Here is a 24544-nt window from a genome sequence, read left to right on the forward strand (position 1 = left end):
ATCCTTCATATCAGGGAGATCATATGATAATTGTGTTTCTCTGATTGATGTATTTTGCTCATCACAATACCCTCTGGTTCCATCCACGTCATTGCAAATGGCAAGATATCATTTCTTTTGATGGCTGCATAGGATTCCATCATATATATATGATGGAATACATATATATATATATATATATATATATATACCACATCTTCTTTGTCCATTCATCTGTTGATGGACATATAGGTTCTTTCCATAGTTTGGCTATTGTGGACATTGCTGCTATAAACATTCAGGTACTTGTGCCCCTTCGGATCCCTACATTTGTATCTTTAGGGTAAATACTCAGTAGTGTGATTGCTTGGTTGTAGGGTAACTCTATTTTCAACTTTTTGAGGAACCTCCATGCTGTTTTCCAGAGTGGCTGCACCAGCTTATATTCCCACCAACAGTGTAGGAGGGTTCCACTTTCTCCACACCCTTGCCAGCATTTGTCGTTTCCTGACTTGTTAATTTTAGCCATTCTGACTGGTGTGAGGTGGTATCTCCTCATGCTTTTGATTTGTATTTCCCTGATGCCGAGTGATGTATAACACTTTTTCATGTGTTTATTGGCCATCTGATGTCTTCTTTGCAGAAATGTCTGTTCATGTCCTCTGCCCATTTCTTGATTGGATTATTTGTTCTTTGGGTGTTGAGTTTAAGTTCTTTATAGATTTTGGATACTAGCCCTTTATCTGATATGTCCTTTGTGAATATCTTCTCCCATTCTGTCAATTGTCTTTTGGTTTTGTTAACTGTTTCCTTTGCTGTGCAAAAGCTTTTGATCTTGATGAAGTCCCAATAGTTCATTTTTGCCCTTGTTTCCCTTGCCTTTGGCAATGTTTCTAGGAAGAGGTTGCTGCAGCTGAGGTCGAAGAGGTTGCTGCCTGTGTTCTCCTCAAGGATTTTGATAGATTCCTTTCTCACATTGAGGCCTTTCATCCATTTTGAGTCTATTTTTGTGTTTGGTGTCAGGAAATGGTCTAGTTTCATTTTCCAGCATGTGGCTGTCCAATTTTCCCAACACCATTTGTTGAAGAGACTGTCTTTTTTCCATTGGATATTCTTTCCTGCCTTGTCGAAGATTAGCTGACCATAGAGTTGAGGGTCTATTTCTGGGCTTTCTATTCTTTCCATTGATCTATGTGTCTGTTTTTGTGCCAGTACCATACTGTCTGGATGATGACAGCTTTGTAATAGAACTTGAAGACTGGAATTGTGATGCCACCAACTTTGGTTTTCTTTTTCAACATTCCTCTGGCTATTCAAGGTCTTTATTGGTTCCATATAAATTTTAGGACTGTTTGTTCCATTTCTTTGAAAAAAATGGATGGAATTTTGATAGGAATTGCATTAAATGTGTAGTTTGCTTTAGGTAACAGACATTTTCACAATATTTTTTCTTCAAATCCAAGAACATGGAACATTTTTCCATTTCTTTGTGTCTTCCTCAATTTCTTTCATGAGTACTTTATAGTTTTCTGAGTACAGATTCTTTGCCTCTTTGGTTAGCTTTATTCCTAGGTATCTTATGGTTTTGGATGCAATTGTAAATGAGATCAACTCCTTAATTTCTCTTTCTTCTGTCTTGTTGTTGGTGTATAGAAATGCAACTGATTTCTGTGCACTGATTTTCTATCCTGACACTTTACTGAATTCCTTTACAAGTTCTAGCAGATTTGGAGTGGAGTCTTTTGGGTTTTCACAGAAAGTATCATATCATCTGCAAAGAGTGATAGTTTTACTTCTTCTTTGCCAATTTGGATGCCTTTAATTTCTTTTTGTTGGTCGATTGCTGAGGCTAGGACTTCTAGTACTATGTTGAATAGCAGTGGTGTTAATGGACATCCCTGCCATGTTCCTGACCTTAGCGGAAAAGCTCTCAGTTTTTCTCCATTGAGAATGATATTCGCTATGGGTTTTTCATAGATGACCTTGATGATATTGAGGTATGTACCCTCTAACCCTACACTTTGAAGAGTTATGATCCAGAAAGGATGCTGTACTTTGTCAAATTCTTTTTCACAACTATTGAGAGTATCATATAGTTCTTGTACTTTCTTTTATTAATGTATTGTATCACATTGATTGATTTGTGGATGTTGAACCAACCTTGCAGCCCTGGAATAAATCCCACTTGGTTGTGGTGAATAATCCTTTTAATGTACTGTTGGATCCTATTTGCTAATATTTTGGTGAGAATTTTTGCATTTGTGTTCATCAAGGATATTGGTCTATAATTCTCCTTTTTGATGGGGTCTTTGTCTGGTTTGGGGATCAAGGTAATGCTGGCCTCATAAAATGAGTTTGGAAGTTTTCCTTCCATTTCTATTCTTTTGAACAGTTTCAAGAGAATAGGAATTAATTCTTTTTAAAATATTTGGTAGAATTCCCCTGGGAAACCGTCTCGCCCGGGCTTTTGTTTGTAGGGAGAATTTTGATGACTGCTTCAATCTCCTTACTGGTTATGGGTCTGTTCAGGTTTTTTATTTCATCCTGGTTCAGTTGTGGTAGTCTATATGTCTCTATAAATGCATCCATTTCTTCCAGATTGTCAAATTTGCTGGCATATAGTTGCTCATAATATGTTCTTATAATTCTTGGTTGTTGATTGTGATCTCTCCCCTTTCATTCATGATTTTACTTATTTGGGTCCTTTCTCTTCTTTTGGATAAGTCTGGCCAGGGATTTATCAATATTATTAATTCTTCAAAAGAATCAGCTTCTAGTTTCATTGATTTGTTCTACTGATTTTTTGTTTGGTTTGGTTTGGTTTTTTGGTTTCTATTTCATTGTTTTCTGCCCTATTTTTATTATTTCTCTTCCGCTGGGTTTGGGCTTTCTTTGATGTTCTTTCTCCAGCTCCTTTAGATGTATGGTTAGGTTGTGTCCTTGAGATATTTCTTGTTTCTTGAGAAAGTCTTGTATCAGTATATACTTTCCTCTCAGAACTGCCTTTGCTGTTTCCCACAGAATTTGAACTGTTGTATTTTCATTATTATTTACTTCCATGAATTTTTTCAATTCTTCTATAATTTCCTGGTTGACCCATTCATTCTTTAGTAGGATGCTCTTTAGCCTCTATGTATTTGAGTTCTTTCCAACTTTCCTCTTGTGATTGAGCTCTAGCTTCAGAGCACTGTGGTCTGAAAATATGCAGGGAATGATCCCAGTGTTTTGGTACTGGTTCATACCTGATTTGTAGACCAGGATATGATCTACTCTGGAGAATGTTTTTGTGCACTAGAGAAGAATGTGTATTCTGTTGCTTTGGCATGGAATGTTCTGAATATATCTGTGATGTCTATCTGGTCCAGTGTGTCATTTAAGGCCTTTATTTCCTTGTTGATCTTTTGCTTGGATGATCTGTCCATTTCAGTGAGGGGAGTGTTAAAGTCCCCTACTATTATTGTATTACTGTTGATGTGTTTCTTTGATTTTGTTATTAATTGGTTTATATAGTTGGCTGCTCCCACGTTAGGGGCATAGAAATTTAAAATTAATAGATCTTCTTGTTGGACAGACCCTTTCAGTATGCTATTATGTCCCTCCTCATCTCTTTTTATAGTCTTTGACTTGAAATCTAATTGATCTGATATAAGGATTGCCACCCCAGCTTTCTCTTGATGTCTATTAGCATGTAAATTGTTTTCCACCCCCTCACTTTAAATCTGGAGGTTCTTTGGGTAAAATGAGTTTCTTGTAGACAGAATATTGATGGGTTTTGTTTTGTTGTTGTTGTTGTTTCCGTTCTGATAACCTGTGTCTTTTGTTTGGGGCATTTAGCCCATTTACATTCAGGGTAACTATTGAGAGATATGAATTTAGTGTCATTGTGCTGTCTGTAAGGTGACTGTTAGTGTATATTGTCTCTCTTCCTTTCTGGTCTACTACATTTAGGCTCTCTCTTTGCTTAGAGGACCCCTTTCAATATTTCCTGTAGGGCTGGTTTGGTGTTTACAAATTCTTTTCATTTTTGTTTGTTCTGGAAGCTTTTTATCTCTCCTTCTATTTTCAATGATAGCCTAGCTGGATATAGTATTCTTAGCTGCATGTTTTTCTCATTTAGTGCTCTGAATATATCATGCCAGTTCTTTCTGGCCTACCAGGTCTCTATGGACACGTCTGCTGCCAATCTAATAATTTTACTATTGTATGTTACAGACTTCTTGTCCTGAGCTGCTTTCAGGATTTTCTCTTTGTCCTTAAGACTTATAAGTCTTACTATTAGTTGGTGGGGTTTGGACCTATTCTTACTAATTTTGAGGGGTGTTCTCTGTGCCTCCTCGATTTTGTTGCTTGTTCCCTTTGCCATATTAGGGAAATTCTCCAAAATAATTCACACCAATATACCTTCTGCTCCCTTCTCTCTTTCTTCTTCTTCTGGAATCCCAATTATTCTAATGTTGTTTCGTCTTATGGTGTCAATTAGCTCTCGAATTCTCCCCTTGTGGTCCAGTATTTTTTTTGTCCCTCTTTTGCTCAGCTTCTTTATTCTCTGTCATTTGGTCTTCTATATCACTAATTCTCTCTTCTGCCTCATTTAGCCTAGCAGTGAGAGCTTCCATTTTTTTATTGCACCTCATTAATACCTTTTTAAATTTCAGCTTGGTTAGCTTTTAGTTCTTTTATTTCTCCAGAAAGGGTTTTTATTTCTCCATACAGGGTTCTCTTCTATCTTCCATGCCTTTTTGGAGCCCAGCTAGGACCTTGAGGATCATCATTCTGAACTCTAGATCTGACATATTACCAATGTCCATATTGATCAGGTCCCTAGCCTTCTGTACTGCCTCCTGTTCTTTTTTTTTTTTTTTTTTTTTTTTTTTTTGTGGTGAGTTTTTCTGCCTTGTCATTTTATCCAGATAAGAATATATAAAGGAGCAAATAAAATACTAAAAGGGTGGCAAAGACCCCAGAAAAATGTATGCTAACCAAATCAGAAAGAACCCAAATTGGGAGGAGATGAAAGAGGGTAAAAAGAAATCTAAAAAATTAAAAAATAAATAAATATATACATACATTTATATGTATACACACACACACACACACACACACACATATATATATATTAGACTGGTGAATAGAACAGAGCCACCCACTTGATTTTGGGTGTATTTTAGTCTCTTAGAAGAAACTACCTCCCAAAATTTTAAAGGAAAAAAACTTATATATATACAAAAATAAGGGTAAACACAATGAAGAGATGGACTATGACTGTAAAGACAAAAATTTTTAATTTTTTTAAAGATTTTATTTATTTATTTGACAGACAGAGATCACAAGTAGGCAGAGAGGCAGGCAGAGAGAGAGGAAGGGAAACAGGTTCCCCACTGAGCAGAGAGCCCAATGCGGGGCTTGATCCCAGGACCCTGGGATCATGACCGGAGCCGAAGGCAGAGTCTTTAACCCACTTAGCCACTCAAATGAAATTTTTAAAAAATTTGAAAATGAAAATTTTAAAAAATTCTAAAATGGAATTGACAAGTTGGTTGGAAAAAGAAAAAAAAAGAAAGTGGAGAGAATTTGCTTAGGCTGGAGACTAGAAGAAAGCGCTGTGCTAGATTTACAGTATATTTTGATCTATTAGAAGAAATTGTATCCCAAATTTTTTAGAATAAAAAACCCTCTATGAATACAAAAAATAAAGTTAGATACAATGAAGAATAAAATGTGACTATAATAATGAAGGTTTAAAAAGATCTTTTTTAAGGAACGGTATTGTTAAGATAAACTAGTTTAAAAATGTTAAAAGAGGAAAGAGGAAAAGTTTTAAAAATTAGAATAAGAAAAAAATAAAATTAAAAAAATTTAATTCACTTTGCAAGACTAAGGAATCATGGGGAGAAAGCCATGAATTCCATGCTTTGCTTTCCCCTCCTCTGGAATTCCACTGTTCTTGACCAGTGACTTGGTGTTGGCTGGATGCTCTTGCTGATCTTCTGGGGGAGGGGCTTGTTGCAGTGATTCTCAAATGTCTTTGCCCTAGGTGGAATTACGCCACCCTTGCCAGGGGCCAAGCTAAGTAATCTGCTGGGGTTCACTATTGGGAGCTTTTGTTCCCTGAATGCTTTCCGTAGAGCTCTGGAGGATGGGAATGAAAATGGTGGCCTCCCAATCTCTAGCCTGGAGGAAGCAGAGCTCGGGGCCTTTCTCCTCAGTACACCCTCGGAGAAAAGTGGTCAATCACTCCCATCTCCCTGGTCTCTGGCTGCACTCCGGGCTCACCCAGCCTGTGATTTAGCATTTCTGTCTCTGGGGCACAGAAGCATTTGGATGCTCCAAACCCAGTAGATTCCTGCTGTGCTGCTCTTCCAGCGGAGGAAGGTGGGTCTCCCCAGATTGGCCACTTGTGGTGTCCCTGCTCAAAGAGCAGTGGTCTGACTGTGCTGTGGATCACAGTTTAAGGTAACCCCAAGCTGAGAGCTCATTCTTCAGCTCCATCTCTGTAGTTGGCTTCCCTGCTCTGATCCCTGCAAACTCTGCTACACTCAGACACCCCTGATCCTTCTGTGACCTCACAGGACCTGAGACAACATTGTCCCCGTGAGGGCTCCACCCCCGCTTAGCCTCTGAAGCAACATTCCTAGTAAAGTAGACTTCTAAAAGTTCAGATTTTGTGCTGTGTTCCTCCACCACTTGCCAGGAGCCAGCCCCTCTCCCCATGGCCTATCTTCCTTCCCATCGCTTCAGATTCACTTCTCTGCACATCCTACCTTTCAGAAAGTGGTCGATTTTTTGTTTCTAGAATTGCTGCTCTTCTTCTCTTCAATCTTTTGTTGGGTTTGTAGGTGTTCAGAATGGTTTGATAACTATCTATCTGAACCCCTGTGACCTGATGACATCTCAGTCTGCTACTCCTCTGCCATCTTGACTCTCCCCCTGATTTGAGCATCTTTAAAGGCTTCTCATCAGCAGTTGAAGGACAAGCAGATCTCTATGCCTGTCCATCAGAATCTTAAAAGTTTACATGGAGGTCTTATCAGGTTCAGTCAGGGATGGAGATGTTCCAAATTGCTTTTTCAAGGCTGAGTCATTAAAAATGGCCTCTCACTCTGATTTCTGGTTATAATACAGTTCTCTATAAAGATAATCTTATAAGGAAAGAAGGCAGCTAATTTACCAGCAAACAATGTTTTTCAATGTGATAAATATAAGTAAATAAGCCAACAATAGTAAATTTGAAGCTACACAGACTTCAATTCATGGCTTGGACTGTACTATATAAATGAGCTGTGTGTGTGTTCGTTCAATATTTTTTAACTCCAATTTCTTCATCAATAAAATGGGGATATCAGATACAAAAGAGATTATGTAAAGGTTCAAATAATAGGAATTTACTAGATGGGTTAGGAAGGAAAGTCTAAATATATTTTTTCCATTATTTAGTTGTTATTCTGACTTATATATGAGCATCATATGAGATTGGTAAGGGTAAGTCAGTTAAAAATTACCTCTGAGGGGATTAAGGACACTTGTGATGAGCACTAGGTGTTGTTTGGAAGTGTGAATCACTATATTGTACACCTGAAACTAATATTACACTTATATTAACTAACTGGAATTTAAATTTAAAATGTTTTAAATCTTATCTCTAAAATCAGGCAAGTGTGTATTTGGGACTTAGGGGCTACCCTTAAGCTCTTGTGCCCCACTGAATAAGCTACCCCAAGATTCTCTTTTCAAGTGGCCACAAGCATCTCAAATGAGAGCTCTGGACTGAAAATTCTAGACATCACATCCACTAGCTTTAACAAGTGCTTCATTGTTCTTGCACAAAGAGTGACATCAACCAGGTCCCTGCCTTCCAGCAGTTCTCCTCTGAGATAGTCAACAAAGACAGGCCCATAAGAGGCATGAAGACAGCAAAATAAAACTGAGATGCAAGTAGCTCTAACATGATTTAAATTTAAATAGAATATTCTTCCACCCCCGCATTGGAATTTTATTTTGCCTTCATGGCAGGATACAGATTAGGAGTCCAGTTCTCTTCCTTCATTTTGTTACTGACTATAGTCACAGACAAACAAATTCTTTTTCAGAAATCCCTGAATGTGATCAACATGACTCAAGCATATGGGAGCTATTTTTAAGTGTGACAGAACACAAAATATTTTTCCTTAAGCTAAAGAACTTTACCAAACATCATTTCCAGGTTAAAACAACATACATTTTGATTGAAGCTTCAAAGAGCATATTTTGTTTGCAATCTGGCTGGCAGGAGGTGGGTAAAAACTGCCCATCATCGGGAAGAAAAGGAGGGCAAACTCTTCATTCAGCTCACAGCACTTCTGCAAACAGCTATCAACCAGGAGCTGGGACAGTACCTTCACAGTTTACTAGAGAAATGGAATTACTGTGCCCCAATAAGTCCCTAAATGAAATGCACCTTTTTTAATAAAAGGGAAATGATAATTAGTAAGAATCAAAATTATTTACACAAAGGAGAGTTTCAATCCAAAATGACTTTAGCATGAATTCAATATTTTACTAGTTAAAAAAAAATCATCAAAGTTGCATTCTTCTTCAAATATTTTCTCGCATTAGGGGAAAAGTAACAGATGGCATTACAAAGAGATAGTAGAAAGATCCTTGTGGGATATAAGCTTTAAGAAAGAGCATGCATTGTCGCACACAACAGTAGTTTATTATATCTAAAAAAGTATCCTTTGTAAATTACGAGCAGGACTAAAGCATCATGATTTCACCACCAACTCCTCTATTTAATCTGTCATGTCTTTGAAACTACACTTGGGTCTGTGGCTGTCCATTTCCCCTTAAGAGTTAACATTTGGCAAATATCAATAGATCTATCAGCCTGTGTTGTGTTTCACCTTCTTAATATACTCTTAGAAAATATCAGTGCAAGTCCATTCCCAGAATTCAAACTTCTTAGAATGAAAAGGAAGCTGAAAAAACTTTCAAATAAAATCGGGAGGTTTCAGGTAATTCTGCAACAAGAGTTTTTCATGACAAACATCAGAAACCATTGTTCTGTATTTCTGAAAACAGTATTCCTGTCTTTAGGCATATTTAACCGGTATGTTGAGGAGTTTGAATATAGCTAGAGCAAGACACTCCTCTGATTTAGAAAACTGCCACTTGATTATGCATGTTCATTTGTCCATCTTCTCCTGACACATTTAAATATTCAGTCTATCACCACCCACCTCCCTGAAGCAATGCAAATTGGTGAGGTGATTTTTTTAATTTGGATAAAAAGAGAGTGGGCTAGCCACACATCTCCGCTTATTTTCATTTATGAGATATGCTTGCTTAATAAAGTAGAAAGGCTAGGAGAGATGACAAGTTCAAGCTGCATGGCAATTTGGCCAAATCTCAACTTCAAGGGGAAGGTGTGAAAAGGTGGTGAATGAATAAACTGTATGGGTGATTTGGGGAGAGTGCTTTGGGGGCACCACTTGCTAAACACAGAAATCTATAGAAACATTGCTTGTGTGGAGAAAGAAGGAGGGTAACCGTGGAGAAGAATTAAGAATTGTAGATGAGTCCACTGGTTGGAGACAGTTAACAGAGGGAATACACTGAAGTTACCAAAGTGAGGACAACTGTCTTGTTAGCACTTAATTAGGATGATAGGTATATCCCTGGTACCCCATCAGGCTTCTTTCTTACTTTTAAATTGTAAGAGTTGGGTTATTAGGCATGGTCTCTTTAATTACCTTTATATTCACTTGTCCAATAAAACTGATAACAGTCATAGTGTCCTTCAGACTCAAAACATTAACTCTACCAGCAGTGCAAATGAGTAAGAGAGAGAGGACCCTGTTCACCTCTAATGGGGCTTTTCCACCAGCTTGCTCATCAACGCTACAGCTTGCCTTTTGCTGTGAGTCCTGAATGTCGGTAACAATCACATGAATGCTGGAACGAAGACTTTACTTTTTGTCTGTTTTGCCCATTTGGAAGCCCAATCTCACCCAATACCACATGTGTAACCTATTCAAGAGACTTCTAGAAAAATAATGGCTTCTAGCCTGGATTCGGTATCCAACATCAGTACCCCATATACATACCTTAAATCAAACTCATCAGTTCTTTTTGCAGTCAGCATCATAGGGCTACACTAAAATTGCCTCATAGCTCTGGAATCCTAGAACCAGAGAGATCCTAAATAATCTAACTTAAACCTCACCCCACAAGTACTGTCCTCCTCAATTACATAAAATGGAAAATGTTTTGTGCTCAAAAAGAGAAAAATTGATTCCATTTATTTCTGCCAGCATTAATGTCTACAGTGTAACCTTGACTAATTATGAGTCATTTATGAAAAATACATTCATCAAGCCCCTTGTGAGAAGCCATGGCAAATTAAAATAAAGACATAATTCCTGACCTCAAGAAATACACTTTGGAACCAGAGAGGCAGTGAAAACACAGAAAGCTGGACACACCAGTCATAAAAAGAACTTGCTACCCTCAGTACTGAGCAACCAATCTCATTAGGTACCCCACTGTTATCCTGTGGCCAGGTGGCTAGACACTTCACCCCTACCCAGTCCCTATTAACTGATATTAGGTTATTGGTCATGTTTATCTCTCAGGATGAGCCCTGTTGAAGCCCGCAGCCATGCCTGGCCCAGAAAATGTATTGAGATAGAGAAATGAAGTGCTTGGGTATGAGAAATTCCAATCGAGGGATCAGAGAGGAGCTGAAACAGCAGAGTTTTAACTCATGTTATTTCCACAGTGGAAATGAACAAACAGTACTTGTCATCCCATCAAGCATTTATTTATTGACCCCTCAATCTGCTATTTTCCTTTTATATATCCTAATTCTTTTCAGGACTCCAGGAAGTTTTCCTACTTCCAGGCATTTTTTTAATATATTACCATTAGACTTTTTTAAAGGGATTGATTCTTAATCATTTTCAGATGTTTACTGAATGTTTGCTAAACTGAGCTAGCCAGTACATGCACAGTCTGAATGTGTAACTGAGTACATGGCTTTTAATCCTTATTAAAAAAAAATACTCTTTAAATCTTCTATACAACTCTAACTGTATAATAACATATTTTTATAGCAGAAAAGGTCTCGCTCTCCCTGACATACTTCTTGATTGATTAATGCATTGAGTTACATCATGATTTGAGAAAATCCGTGATCTCTGTCTGTCAAATAAATAAATAAAATCTTAAAAAAAAAAAATCTAGACATTCATTCAATTAGGCCTCTGTCTTTAATTCTATGGGGGAAATACTTAATTAGATTAAATATGATGAATAATCTTTTTTACAATAACCATTATGGAAATATATTGGGTAAGCCTATGCCTAGCTGAAAATCTGACTTCAGTTCAAACAAAGTATTAGTACATCATTAAAAGTAAATATGTTAATGAATGTTTGGGTCACTAAACATATGTCACTGAAAAGATCTTTCAGATTTTTAACCATCCTATTTGATATTTGTTGAGTGATTATATTGTCAAATAAGGTAATTAACTTTTATCTCAGACACAATGTAGTTCTCAAGGATACTGTCACTTTCTTACAAGTAGGAAATATAATAGTAAATCTGAGTGCTGTGTTAGATGACCTATACCTATATTATCAAATTTTAGAGCCCCTTATATCAGGGAGTAGCTTCTGTTCAAATCCTGGGCTCCTATGGCTGTGAGATCTTCTTTGGAGATAAGGGTATATGGCGGGGGCAGTATCCATCTGTCCTTGGGACAACTGTGTCAGTCAAGGTTCCAGCAAGAAATAGAAGTCACTCCCCAGATTGTTCAAATGAATATACTTAATAAAGAAAATAATTACAGGGGTGAGGGCAGAGTTAAAGGAACCAACAGGGGATACTGAGGCATTGAGATATTAGCAACAAAAGGAAGTTTTCATTATCATTTTGGTAAAAGCAGCAAAGAGAGGAAATAGTGTTATCAAAGCACAATAAAGGCTGGAGCAACAGAGGAGGACATGCAGGGCAAGAGCTGTTCTTCAACTACTGCCAAAGACACGCTACCAAAGAATGGAAGGAGTGGAGATGAAATGCCCTGATTATAGCTCCTTCAACCCTTTCATCTCTTGCCAGTGTTTTCCACTGGCTGAACTCAACCAGAATCCAGAAACGGAGCAGTCCTTAGGCATTAGCCTTCTGTGGCACAAAGCAGGGCAGAGAAGTGAATATGTTGCAGGAAGGACAGACGACTGGCATAACCACCAAGAACCAACAAAACCCAACAAAAGGTAAAAAGCTGTGTAGAACCTCCCAGTCTGTTTCCTCCAAATTCTTAGAAACTTCAGAGTAAGTTCTGAAGGAAGCTGTAAATGCATCCAGTTTTCAGTAGAAAATCCATCAGGCTCTGGTTTGTACAGGCTGGGAAAAAAACAGTCGCATGTTATAGACAGAGTGTTTGGAGGTGTCGGTCAGGACTGACAAATAGAAACAAGCAACAAATCTAGTTTACTGGTGGCTGAACAGGGAGCTCAGTCTCTTAGGGAACCTTTACCAATAAGGACCTAGATGAAGATACAAGTGAGGTGAGGTGGACCATCAGCATTTCAAACTCAACATATACCAAAAACAAACTATTTCCTCTACCTAAATGCTCTCATATCATGCCTGACCTAAGCTGACCACCAAACTACACACACATACTACCAACCAAACACCTGTTCTTCTTTCTGTCCTCCTCATTCCTAATAATGGACTATTATAATAATATATTATTATAATATTATATAATAATACTATTGTATGAAGAATGTATTGTTACATCATCATCCTGGATTCCTCCCTATCTCCTACATTTGAGCCAAATACTTCTCAGAGACAACCTGACCCTGCACGAGCACCCAACAAGAGTTAGGACCACACACTGTTTGCTCACTCCTTTATCCTGATGAGGTTTTGTTCTTCTCACCTAAAAATTTCCCTCATAATCCCTCTGGATCCCATGGCCAGTGCTGCATCCATTAAGGTAAGAGCTTACTTATTTGGCAGTGACTTTGTCTCAACCGAAGGCATCATTTACACCTGCCATCTGACTACTCTTTGTTTCCAGCATCTTCATAGAAATAAACACCTTGTCTGATACTGCCCAATCCAGCAACCAACTCAACTGATTGGTCCTTGCGCCAATTTTGCCCTAAGCTCAGATAAGCAAAACCGAACAATTGCCCTCCACATCCACTAACTCCTAAATTCCACAGAGTCTGCAAGTAGCCTATCCATTTTTTCTGTATTCTCACTAATTATTCTTCTTCAAGACTATGTTGCTGTATTTCTAGACTTTTTCTGACTGGATCCAATCATCTAAAATCATAATGCTTGTGTATAAATCTTCTCAAATGAAGCCCAGCTATGAACACTGAATCCTCTGCTCAAATATCTCTGAAGTCTTCTCAGCTCCTAAAAACAGTAGACAAAGTTACTTAACATGGTGGTCAAAGCCTGGCCTCTACTTTCCTTTTCAACCTTATTCTTTATTGTTTTTCTTTCATCCACATAATATTCCAACCAAATTCATTTCCATTTATTTCTGAAATACACCCTGTACTTTAAGACTTTTACTTTTAAGACTTTCTTTATACTAACTTCTTTATTATAATGAATATCGATCATTATCTGTCCAAGTAACTCTTTCCTTTTCCCAAGACATCATTCCTGGCAGTGCTGCAATGCCATTTCCTTTTCAAAACATTCTTCACTATCTTTAGATTTTATATAGTTGTAAGGTATCTGGCATATGGTAGGCCATAAAGGTTACTGTCCCCTATCCTCCACCACTTTCTTCTATCTGAACAAAGGACGTTATATGTTCCTCTTGTGGAATTCATTACTTTCTAGATTACATGATAGTAACTACATATTTCATATTTCTCACAAGCCTATGTTCATAAGAGCTAAAAAAATAGATGTTATTCAATTGTATATATTTCACACCATCTAGAGGAGAAAAATGTTTAATAAGTGAACTTTATACTTTGCAAACATCAACAACAAGCAACTGATATTCATACCCCCCATTTTATATACCAGAAAACTGATCTCAGAATGATTAATTGGCTTGCATAATTTGGAACCAGGACTACGATCAATATCAGACTGCGTAAAGTTCTCGTTCTATTTTTAAAAACTCCACAGCATTATATGGAAGACCTCTTCATGGTACCGTGATGAGTTCTAAGGAAGCTTAAGGCCATCTGGTCTGAAGGGTATTTCAGCTTACTAATTATCTTCACATACAGTTCATCATCCAAGAGTTTAACCCTTTTATCAGTCCTAATGGAAACAACATCAAGATATATACTCAGAACCAAAACCTGAGTGAAAACATTATAGACTTCAAAAGATATACTTTTTTAAAAATCATTCTTATTCAAGAATAACATACACACGGAAAAAAGCACAGATCATAAGTGTCCAACTTGATGATTTTTTTTTTTCACAAAGTGAACTCATTTATTTGTCAGCACCCAGATCAACAAACAGAATGTAATGAGCATCTCTGAGTCACTCTTGGGCCCACTTCCAGTCTCTACTGTCATCCTCCAGGGTAACCACTATCATAACTACTATATATTAGCTTTAACTACTTCAAAGTTTATTCAAGTTAAAAAAGGACATTCACTTTTTTGTGTCTGTTTTCTTTCCTTGAACACGGTTTCTGAAATTCATGTGTGTTGTTACATATAGATGTACTATATTCTCATCGCTGTGTACTACTATACTACGTTGATATACTTCAACTTATTATCGATTCTACCATTGAGGAATAATTGGGGAAATTTCTAGTTCAGAGCTAATATAAATAATTCCACTGGGAACAATTTTGTACCTGTCATTTTATGAATATATATTTGCATTTCTTTGGAAGAAAGGAGTGGAATTTTTGCATCATAGTATATGCATATTGATATGCCAAATATATTTTTTCCAAAATACTCCAGTGGCTATTCCTATTGACCGTCAAACCAACAGTATACAAACATTCTGATTGCTTTATTTCCTCATTGGTACTTTTAATTTCCAGCATTTTTTCTTCTCTGCTTTCATTTTAGTCATTCTGGTAGGTATATAGTGTGTTATCACATTATGGTTTTAATTTGCATTTTTCTAATGACTAATAAAATTAAGCACTGTTTCACATACATATTGACCATTTGGATCTTTTCTTTTGTGACATGCTTTTTCTACTATTTTGTCCATTTTTCTATTGGTTTTCATGCTTATTTCTTATTAATTTGTAGGCTTTTCTTAATGTATGATTGCAAATATTTTTCTCCCACTCTGTAGGTTGCTTTTCTACTTCCTTAGTGGTATCTTCTGATGAAAAGAAGTTAATTTTAATAAAACCTAACTTACCAGTCTCCCCTTTATGTCTTAGAGTTCTGTTTTTTGTGTTTTTGGTTTTTGTTTTGTGTAGTTTTTGGTTTAGACATTTGCCTCTGCTCCAAGGACATAAGGACGTAGTCCTATGTTTTCTTCTAAAAGTTGTATTACTTTTCCTTTCATATTTAGACCTTGGTGTGGACATTGATTTTTGTGTAGATGTGAGGTAAGGTCAAGGTTCATTTTTTCCCATGTGGAAATCAGGTTCATCCTGAAATATTTATTCAGAAAATCATTCTTTGCCCATTATATGGTGGCGTCACCTTCGTCATAAGCCAGGTGACCATATGTAAGTAGGTCTATTTCTGAACTCTATATCCAGTTCCATTAGTCATTTTCTTTTCATCCTTATGCCAGTAACACATTCTATTAATTAATTTTGGGAAGCATGAATGTTTAAAACTGAAAATGCGTTTTCTTTTAAACAGAACAAATAAGGCAAACATCTGTGTCTTTTTTCCCATGACTGTGAAATCTACATTCACCAATGAGTTAGTGAAATCTACATTTGGGTATTATTTGCTTAAACGTTAACATAGAATGACCACCATTGGAAACTGTAGCTCAAAAGCCAGTCTTGTTCCTCCTTGTCAGAATGATATTGATATGCTAAGTCAGTTTTTTTCTTTTTCTTTTAATGACTATTGATATAGATCAAAGCAGACAGACTGATAAAGAAGGAGTTTTTACATAAATATTAGAATCATTTCCAAGATAAAAGAACACTGTATGAAGATTCAAGTTTCTGCTATCTTTCTAAAATATTGTCACAGTAAAATTATCCAAGAGAAGACACACATAGAACTTCAAAAAAAAATTTTAATAAAAGAGCAAAAAATAAAATTATTAGCTCTGCAAAGCAGCAAAAACAGGATTGGATCCGTCTGTTGGTCATTGTTGTAGCCTTACTGCCTTCAAAAATGCCTGGTACATAAGAGGAACTGCCTTAGTTTCCTAAGACTGCTGGAACAAATTATCACAAGCTTAGTGGCTCAAAAAACACAGGCATTTCTACTCTCACACTTTCGTAGGCCAGAAACCCAAAACCAAGGTGTCAGCAGTGTTAGTCTCTTCTAGAGGTTCTGAGGGAGAACCCATTGCACGCCTCTCTCCTAGCTTTCTGGTGGCTGCCAGCAATCCTAGGTGTTCTTTGACTTGTGGGCACATCACTTCAGCCCCTGCCTCCGCCTTCACATCACCTTGTCCTCTACATCTTCTCCCTTTCTCTTCCCACATGAGAAACTTGTCACTGCCTTTAGGGCTCACTCTAATCCAAGATGACCTCATACTGAGATCGTTCACTTAACTACGTCTGAACATACTCCTCCTCCACACACACCAAATAAAATCAAATTCACAGGTCCTGAGGGAACATATTTTTTTTGTAGGATGGTTGGGGATGAGTCACCATTCAACCCACCACAGGTGTCTTCAAATATCTGTGAATCATCAGGTAGACATCCTTGTATGTTTCATTATTATTAAAACATCGTTGTATGTTTTACCTAACATGTTAAATATTTCAATAAAAACTGATTTGTCTGTTCTTTAGTCTGAGTATAGGGGTATATGTGGAGATGAGCCATGCTAACACTAGATGGCAAGTTTTTGTTTTGTTTTGTTTTTCCATGAGTTGTTTTTCTTTTCTTTTTTAATGAGTGAAGACAGGCAAAAGTGGTATTTAAAAGCTGCAGAGAAAATTAATTTGATAACATTTGACACCCATAGTGATAAAAACTTTCAGCAAACTAGGAATAAAAAAATTCTTCAACATAATAAAGATCATTTATGAAAATCTTATAGCTGCTGTCATATTTAAAGAAGACTGGATTTTTTCTCCTTAAAATCAGGAACAAGGCAAAAATTTTGCTCTCTTTATGGCTATTCCACAATGTTGTAGCCAAAGAAGTGAGACAAGAAAACAAAAGAAATAAAAATGTTTATTTTCCATAAACGACATGACTATTTTCATGTAGCAAAAACCAGACAGAATCTACAACAACAAAAAAGAATACACAAGAGTTACAAAAGAAAATAAATGGAATTAAGAAAGCAGCAAGATGAAGGTCAACATAAAAAAAAATTGATTGCACATCTATATATGAAGAATATGACATTTTATAGCCACTTTGGAAAACAATAAACATTTGGAAAATTATTTAAAATACCACTTACAGGAGTGCCTGGGTGGCTCAGTAAGTTAAGCCTCTGCCTTTGGCTCAGGTCATGACCTTAGGTCCTGGGATCGAGCCCTACATCAGGTTCTCTGCTCAGCAAGGAGCTGCTTTTCCATCTCCATCTGCCTGCCTCTCTGCCTACTTGTGATCTCTCTCTCTGTGTCAAATAAATAAATAAAATCTTTTAAAAAATAAATATATAATAAATAAAATACCACTTACAGTGGTTTCCCTAAACATAGACAGCTTAGGAACAAATTTTTAAAATATGTGTAAAATCTGTTCAATGTTACAAAGTATTGCTGAAAGAAATTAAGGAAGACCTAAATAGATGGAAAGGCTATCATGCACATGGATCAGAGCATTCAGTATTGTTAGATGTCAATCTTCCCCCAAAATAAGCTATAGATTTGGGGCAATAAAAATCTCACCAGTTCATTTTTTAGGAATTGACAAGGTGATTCTAAAGTCTATTCTTACAGATAGCCCAAATGATTGTGATAAAAAGAAGAACCAACTTGGACTGCTTACAGTGCCTGACTTCAAAATGAACTCTGAAGTTATAGTAGTCACGACAAGTTTGATATTAGTATAAGGATAGAAATTTATATCAATCAAACCAAAAAGAAAGTTCACAAATAGACCCATCCATATAAAGTCAATAATTTTTAAAAGAGATAGTGTGGGTCACCTGGGTGGCTCAGTCAATTGGGCATCCGCCTTCAGCTCTGGTTATGATCCCAGGGTCCTGGGATTGAGTCCTGCATCAGGGTCCCTGCTCTCGCCCTGCTTGTTATTCTCTCTCTCTCCTTCTGACAAATAAATAAATAAAATCTTTTAAAAAAGAAGAAGAAGAAGAAGAGATAGATAGCTAAGTAACTCAATGGGGAAAGATAGACTCTTTAAACAAATGGTATTGAAATGACTGGATATTCCCATGGAAAAAGAGCACATGAGCCTTGGCTCTTAAACTCAAAGCAATCAATAAACTTCTGTGTAAAGCTAAAATTATAAAATTCCTAGAAGAAAATACAGGTGAAAGTATTTTTAAATTAGAGGAAGGTAAGATTTCTAAGAAATGACACAGAAATCATGACCGATTAAAAATGATAAATTAGGCCTCATCAAAATTCAAAATACCTCTCTAAAAGAGACCAAGAAAAAAATGAAAAGGCAAGACACCAACTAGGAGAAAATATTATGCATTATGTAAATGTGAAAATGAGTTTTAACACAGTTTCTCATCTGAAACAGAGGACAGAAATTTATTTGTGTGACTATTTTCTCTATTCTCCCAAGATATTCTCCTAAGAATTGTGCATCTCTTGCACCATTATAGAAGTATTAGAGTGTAGTTAATGTGTTACATATAATATATGCCTTTGGGCATAAGTATTTCATTCTTTCAGGGAAATCCTACTGAGAAAGAATGTCAACTCAGTATTAAGAAGACAATTAACCTAACTTAAAAATAGTTAGAAGACATTTTGTAGTTTAAAGACAATATTAATATGAGAAGCTGTTCAACATCATTAGTCATCAGAGAAAAGTGAGTTGAAATCACAATGAGATAGCACTGAATAGCCAATAGAATGCGTAAAATTAAGGGCCTTGATTATACCAAGTAATGAAAAGGATGTGGAGTGACTGGAACTCTCATACATTGCTGGTGGGAATGCAACATTGTACAGCCACTTTGGAAAAGTGTTTCTTATAAAGTTAAACATATTCCAGCTATATTACAGTGCTATCCTATTCCTCGGTATTTACCCAAAAGAAATGAAACGGTATGTCTACAGGAAGACGTGTATACAAATGTTCTCTGTAGCTTTATTCATAGAACCAAAAAAATTGGAAACAATCCAAATGTCCAATAACAGGTTCATCCTCAGCACATATGTATCTATTTTGACATGAACGTAGCAATTCATCTGCACAAAACTCTGAAACACAACCCTTCTAAAATTCCTAAGTCAATAACTTTATGAATTCCTTTTCTTTCATATTAAAATATGAAGGCTAGAGTTTATAAAAACTACCATTTACATCAGACAGATGAGTTTGCTGTCACAATTCCCTTGTAAGGCAGGTATAGCAAGGATATGAGATCTACCTTTAGATCAGTGGTTCTCAACCTGAGGTGCACATTGGCCCCACCTGTGGAGCATTAAGGAAAAACTAATACCTGCCCCACCACCACCAGGCTCAATTCCATTGTGTCAAGAGTAGCGTAGGAAAGGGATGTTAAAAGTTCCCCCCACCCCAGGAAATTCTAATGTGCAGCCAAGGTTAAGAATCACTGCTGTAGAGGAGCCTGGGTGGTTCAGTGGGTTAAAGCCTCTGCCTTCCCCTCAGGTCATGATCCCAGAGCCCTGGGATCGAGCTCTGCATCAGGTTCTCTGCTCAGTGGGGAGCCTGCTTCCCCCCCTCTCTGTGTCTGCCTCTCTGCCTACTTGTGATCTCTGTCTGTCAAATAAATAAATAAAATCTTAAAAAAAAAAAAAAAGAACCACTGCTGTAGGCTCAGCAAGTATCTCTATCTCTTCACAGTAGGAAGGATGAACTAGAAGAGTCCATGGAGTTATTGCAATAATCAAATAAGTTCACAAATATAAAACTGATTTGTACAAAGCATGGCACATGGTAGGTGCTCAGCAAATGTCTTTTTTCTAAGCTTCTACTTCCCTTCCAGTTACTCCTCTAAAATTGTCAGTCTTTCTGGAGGAGGTCACATTCTTTCTAAGCAACAGCTTCATTATCAAATAATACTCAGGCAAGAACCAACCACTAGAAATAAAAATCCTTTAGGAGTCAGAGGAAGAGCAACAGCAAAAATGAGAAGAGGGTTGTTCAGAGGAATGGTGGGCAGATACCAAGAAGGGTTTGCCTAATTCAGACTCCCTATCTTTTCAAGGAAGCCAACAGTCTGATGCACAGAGATCCTTCCTTGGTAGTCATTTCGTTCCTCAGAGAGTCTACCATCATGGACTTAACATTGACCATTAATGGAAACACTTCTAAACTGTCATTAAGGAGTATCAGAAGATCCTTCTTTCTATATCTTTCCCACCTGCCAGCTAAAGTCCCTTTTCACCTATCAGGGCCAAGTCAAACTTCAGGTCTTCTAAGAAAATCTTATAGATCCTCTGGGGTGGAATTACTCTCTCTGTGCACCTTCCCATTGTAATTGTTCACTGATGAACACAAGGTGACTTATCATTAAATTTGTTTATGTGTGTAACCATCTCTGACAGATCACCTACTCCTAGATGGCAGGGACCAAAATGGCCACCATTGTATCTTTCACCATGTATACAGCATTGCCTGACATAACAAGTGTTAGTTAACTATGGAGTTTAAGAGTATGATAATCCGCATGCCATGTAAGGTTCTTTTGTAATGGGCTATATGCCTTCCTAGAAATCACTGTAATATCTTGCAACATAAACCACATACTGTATGGAAAACCTTGGGGTTAGGTGTACAACATTTATCAGACACTTAAAAACAAGATAAGAAACTTTGTACAAACAGCAGCACACATTTAAGAATTGAACAGTTTACTCATGTTAAATAGTTACAGATTATGTAAATACTACCATAAATATGGCATTTTACTTGAAAAAGACTTAAAGTTGGCTTGCAGGAGTTATGTCTGGAAGGACTGCAGATTTTGAGTCATTGTGGAGTGGTGGAAGAGAGTTTTTCTAAAATTGGTGGGGAGGTCACCATAGCAGATGTAGATAGGAGTATCACAATGCACTCAGTGACCACACAGCTGGTAGATGTTTGAGGTGTATGGGGTGAGTTCTGTGTATTTCTGTGCTGCCAGGGTCTGCTGAGTGCAGTTTTCTGTGTTGACCTAAGGCTTCTGAGGGCAGAATTATACCTACAGGAGTGTGAAATTCATTCATGTTCAAACTGTTCTCTAATATACTAATTACGTTGGAAGTAAATTCACATTTGCAGAGTAAGTGTTACAGCAGAATTGACTTCTATATTATATATACAGTGTGAAATATCATTAATTTATATTTGCAAATAGGCAGAAAACTCTACATGAAGACACATTCTTTAATGTTTCCAAAGAAGGTGGGAGTAAAATGACAGTGTGAGATTATGAGCCAGAAATACAAGTTATGATCTCCTTGCTGGACATAATTCACTTAAGTTCTCACAGCCCTTCTTTTACATTCTCTAGAATTGGGGGTGATATTTTGTCTCCTTACCAGACTGTACAGAGTAAAGGTTGCATAATATTCCACAGACCACTCATGATGAAGTGCATTCTGACAAACTGAGGAATGAGCTCTTGTGAACTTCAAAACAAAGTTATATTCCTCACATATCAAGACAAATTGTTGGGCATACAGGAGTCAGTGTCGCTTATGTCTTCACAGTGACCCTGAAGTGACTTGAAGCCATTTGCTTCTCTAGCAGTAAAAAACTTAGAGATTGGACTATCATTTATATATTAAATTTGCCTTTTAATACAAATGTCAGAAAGGCAACATTTTCTGTTACTACACTAAGGAGATGACCTGATGTTCCTCAAAAGTGACTCAAGGCAAAAGACATTACTGGCTCTTCTATTTTCAGATTAGAAGAAAGTAGACCACATGAATTCCACATGAAATCAGCTGGTCATTTCCTGAGATGCTGGCTTAGATTCATGAATGATAAAATGGGAAATAACTATATTTTTTCATTTATTGACTATGATGAACCCATTTGTATATATTTTATATAATTTGCCATGTATCTACCAGGAGGTTATTTCCTACTGAAAGATGTGACATTCATAATTTCCCTACAAATTACTGTTTGAAAACTGAGCCCTTCTTTTGCTATATATTCATTCTGTATTTCTGAGACACACATTCTGTACTTACTAAACAAAGCTGGAAATTTCATAGTGGTTCTTAAAATCTTTAATTGATATATGTTTCAGAAGTTATTAATTTTGATACTTTGAATTGCTACATAGAGTCAATATGTTTATATTCAAATTTTCATATGACTCCTCACCAATTTTGCAGAGAGCTATAGTAGCAATAGTAAATAATGAGCTAGTACTTACTAAGTATTATACTTTTCTTGCCATTGTACTATTATTTATTTATTTATAAAATCTTTTTATTTGAGTGTATTCGACACACATTGTTATATTAGTGTCAGGTGTGCAATGTAGTGATACGGCTTCCCTACTTAATGAAACTGAGGTTCAAAGAAGTTTAGTAAGTTCAAGTTCCAAAAGTTAGAAGTTGCAGAACTGGCATTTAAAATTAGAAGGTCTGTCTCCAGAGTTCATGCATTTAACTACTATGCTATGCTGCCCTCGTATACATAGTAAAATAGTGTATCTGATTAACCTTATGAGAAGAAAGAAATTTATAAATTTCTCTGCTGCCAATTCAGGATCTCCACTGTGTTCCAAATTAGCTTCAACTGCTCTTGCGTCAAAACCTTTCTTGCACACGCTCTAATTTTATAGCTCTTGTTTCCCCTGCACTTTAGTTGATTTTGATGATTAAAGAGAACTGCTCATCTGCAACAAAAGCAGACATTTCTGCCGATAGCAATAAATGACAGCTGAAACAGCATTTAAAGTACATCTTGAATAAATGTTCAAAAGCATGGCCTTAGGGCAATTTCCTGTTTTACTGGAAAATCTACTTTGCTAGTGTCTGATAAAATTGAATGAACAGTGGATGCTTAATTCTCCAAGGCATGTTCTATGAAGCATTTGACAGCTTATCTGATGAAATCCACTCTACCACCAGTTCAGAGACCATGTGCCCCTCACGGAGGAAGCCCAGTCTGAATGGCTCTTGTAGCCTTGGGGCTGATGTTATTAGTTCCTAAATGAACTGATTAGTGTTTCCTTGACTTATTTCCCAGCAACTGTATGGATGCTTGACACACCAAAGGTTTTCCTTCTTGTATAATCAATCCACTGTTGAAAATTACTTGCTTGGGTGTGGAAATCTCATTAGAGCTATTTAATATTTTGAGCCATCCAGGTGATTTGATCAACTTCACCAAAATGAAATCACTGTTTCCATGAGATTAGATGAAGGGTCAGTTCAGGCTCACAGTTAAAGGTTCCACTTTCCCTAAACTAGGGCAGGAATAAGCAATCGTTCGTAAGTGGGATACCAAGTGGTTGCTCCCAATGGCTCAGATCTGCCAGGAGGTGGTAGAAAAGAGTGTAACACAAACATTTGTTATAATATCGTCTCCATTGCACAAGCAAATAATGCATTAACATTAATAACTCTTCAAATTAAAATACAATTCCCAAGATTCCCTACCCCAGATACAATGATCTATGCCAGGGCTACTAGCCTCTTCTGAGTTTCATAAACAGTCAAACTTTATGATTACACATATAACCAGTATCAGAGTTAGAGTCTTTGAACTCCAGATAGTTGCCAGAAGTTGTGTGTGTGTGTGTGTGTGTGTGTGTGTGTGTGTCTATGTCCCATGCTCCTTCCATCCAATGCTGATCAGCCTGGTTAGAAAACAGTATTAATGACCCGACATAAACCTGATACTTCCAACATGGCCCAAAGCGTATCCTTTGTGTTAAGCCATCCAGCACGGAGCTGGACACCCCAACAACATTATTTTGGGGGTCTCTATAGAATTGCTTTTAGGGTCCCGAAAGGATTATTTTCTTCCCTCAGTTAGGCTTCGAAAATTTTGGTTATATCTACCATATAGATGCTGTAAGAATTTCATTCCTTACATAACACAATGTCTTCATTATGAGAAAAACCAAGGACACTTCTCTGGGGTCTCAAAATTCTTCTGCTTTTGAATCACCCATTAATTTTTGCTTACAAGAACACTGAAGAATGTAGTTGTTCTTTCTCCTCTGGACAATGTAAAGCCAAAGTTGTGAATGACCCTTTCAATATGCACCCGATTCTGATGAGCATTTTAGGTACTGATCTCATTCCTGGCTTCATCCTACATTTTT

This window comes from Mustela lutreola, chromosome 13 (assembly GCF_030435805.1).
Source record: "Mustela lutreola isolate mMusLut2 chromosome 13, mMusLut2.pri, whole genome shotgun sequence".
NCBI classification, from domain to species: domain Eukaryota; kingdom Metazoa; phylum Chordata; class Mammalia; order Carnivora; family Mustelidae; genus Mustela; species Mustela lutreola.